This window comes from Furipterus horrens, unplaced genomic scaffold (assembly GCF_987537825.1).
Source record: "Furipterus horrens unplaced genomic scaffold, mFurHor1.1.pri manual_scaffold_1, whole genome shotgun sequence".
NCBI lineage: Eukaryota > Metazoa > Chordata > Mammalia > Chiroptera > Furipteridae > Furipterus > Furipterus horrens.
The window spans coordinates 94,275,896-94,278,451 of record NW_028327171.1 but is presented as its reverse complement, the minus strand read 5'-3'; the positions used below and the strand labels follow the sequence as shown (position 1 = coordinate 94,278,451).

General features: G+C 39.2%; 1 non-coding gene across 1 annotated transcript; it reads right to left on the bottom strand.

Moving 5' to 3' along the window:
- Positions 1-475: 475 nt before the first annotated feature.
- LOC150021509 (small nucleolar RNA SNORA9) lies at positions 476-607 on the bottom strand. The gene has a single exon (XR_016513699.1). It is a non-coding gene; the product is annotated as a small nucleolar RNA SNORA9 (small nucleolar RNA).
- Between the last annotated feature and the right edge of the window lie 1,949 nt (positions 608-2,556).

The following is a 2,556-nucleotide window of genomic DNA, read 5'->3' as shown; positions in this document are numbered from 1 at the left end:
ACAGAACAGATATTGGAAAAGTGAACAGCACAGGGTTCCCAGGTAGTGGGGATTCCTCCTAATTCACATGGAAGTTCCTTATGATGCAGAGCTGCATTCAAGTCATGAACTGTTTCTCTCTTTTCTTCAACCAGCAGGGTTTGAGATTACAAGGACTATCATGACTCATTATTTCTTCTCAAACAGCACGTGCAAATCTCTTCTCTGTGTGTTGCAGGCTTTTAGCCTCGCCTCCCTTGTTGCTCTGGGTACCACTTCAGAGCCATGGAGGACTCTAACACAGGTACCCACATAACATTTTTTCTCTTTCTCTTTATTTTATTTTTAAATTAAAGTTTACATGCAATATTGTTTTGTATCAATTTCAGGTGCACAGCATAGTGGTTAGATAATCACATACGTCACTGTGTTCCCTCTGACATTTCCAGTACCCACCTGGAATCACATATTGTTATTACAATATTTTTTTTTTTTGGACTGTCTGAAACGTCTATAACCTTGCTCTGTGTGCAGCAGAGCAAGGCCTCAAACCCTTTCAGGATGCCCTCGCAAGCACTGCAGGAATGCATCGGGTCACCGCAGACCCATGCACGCTGGAGGCTTGCAGTGTTATTACAATATTATTGACTGTACAGTATTCCCTCACTTATCGTGAGTATTATGTTCTAGACCCCCCCCCCACAATAGGTGAAAATTTGTGAAGTAGCAACCTTACATTTATTTTAGTATTTATATATATTTTAAGGCCCTATAAACCCTCCCACACACTTATAAACCATTCTCAGTTCCTTATTAACCTTTCCCACTCCCTCATTAACCTTTTCCACACTTTTATAAACACTAGTTATGTTCTGAAACATATTATACACTCTTAAACCTGTGTAACTTTAACAGCATATGTATACAGTACCACAAAATCCCGCGATACAGTGAGGCCACGATAAGTGAACCGCAATATAGAGAGGGACTGTGTATTCCCTATGCTGTACTTTACATCCCTGTGACTATTTTGTAACTACAAATTTGTACTACTTAATTCTGTCACCTTTTTCACTCAGTCCCCCAACATCCATCCCCTCTGGCAACCATTAATCTATTCTCTGAATCTATGAGTCTGTTTCAATTCTGTTTGTTCTTTTGTTTTCACATATAAGTGAAATCATATGCTATTTGTCTTTCTCTGACTGACCGACATAATATTTTCATTGTTCTTAGTATGGGTTCTGGGTTTTTTCCCTCAAGGTGTACCATTTTATAGAGGTAGCCATGTACCGATGGCTTGAACTTGTGCAATCATTCATTCTGGTGTTCTTTTCATACCTATTTTATTTTCAGTTCATAGTTTCTCACACATTGTAGTACAGATTATAAATATCTTCCATTTCTCTTAAGATGGGACTTTTATTTCTATTACTTGTTCTCTTTTTTTTTTTTTTTTGAGGTGCTTTTCAGGAGGAAAAAGGGATAGGATTATTATTTTTTCCATCATTTAACAATTGAAAGTAAACACATGCATTTAAATCTTATCTATGCTAAAAAATACTCCCTCCAAAGGACAGAAGAGTGGTTTCATCCCCTTTTATTAAGATTAAATTTTCAGTCCAATTCAAATGTATGCATTTTTTGTTCAATTAGAAATCCGTCGGCAGCCGTCCGTCTCGAGAGACGACGGTGTAGCTTCTTAAGAGTCTATCTGCACCGCCGAGAATGGTTGTGCAGTCCGACTCGGGAGTGACATGGTATCTGTCTCCTCCCGTGTTGAATCGACATCTTGCGGTGACGCTGGAGTGTCCTCTCCAGTGAAGCTGAAGCTGCAGAGCCTGGGCAGGGTGATATGGAGGGTCTGCTGTTGCCCATGCAGCAGACCCCCCCTCTCTTCGAAGCTGAAGGGTCCAAGGGAAAGACAGAGTCAATACAGCTTGGCTTCAGGTGCGCCGCAGGAGTTGCCGGTGTTGACTACAACGTCAAACCGCCTTAGGGACTCCGGCTCCGGATTTTCTGTCGGGGTTTACTCCCTTAGCCTTTCCCCTGAAGAGGTATGCCGCAAGGCAGCGGAGGTTTTTTGGAGTCAGAGTTTTCTCTTCAATTAGAAATACACAGAGGAAAAAATGTCATTGCAACAGATATTGTCAATAATTTGGACAAAAAGAAATGCTGGCATTGAGACTTTTTGAGCATATAATGAGTTTAACATTTAACTGGATTTTAGGCTTTAAGGAATCAGAAGACCAGTTTTTTTTTTTTTTTTTAAGTAGCTATTTAAACAAATTCAATTGTAAGTAAAGAAGTCAATTGGTACTCAAAGGTTTATATATTACTATACACCAAGTGTTGTGCTGAAATGGCAGCAAAGCAGGTGCATAATTTCCTGCAGCAGTAAAATAACTTACTTTTTTGTTAGATCAATGTAGGCATTTTTGATGTAAAAATCTTATACAGTCATTTATAATGTAAAGATAAATAGTTCAATGTTATTCTGAGGCCAATAGAAATTCACTCTACTATTCCAATCTCACAGGAAAGTTTCCTTTTTCCTGGCTTCATTGTGGCAACTAT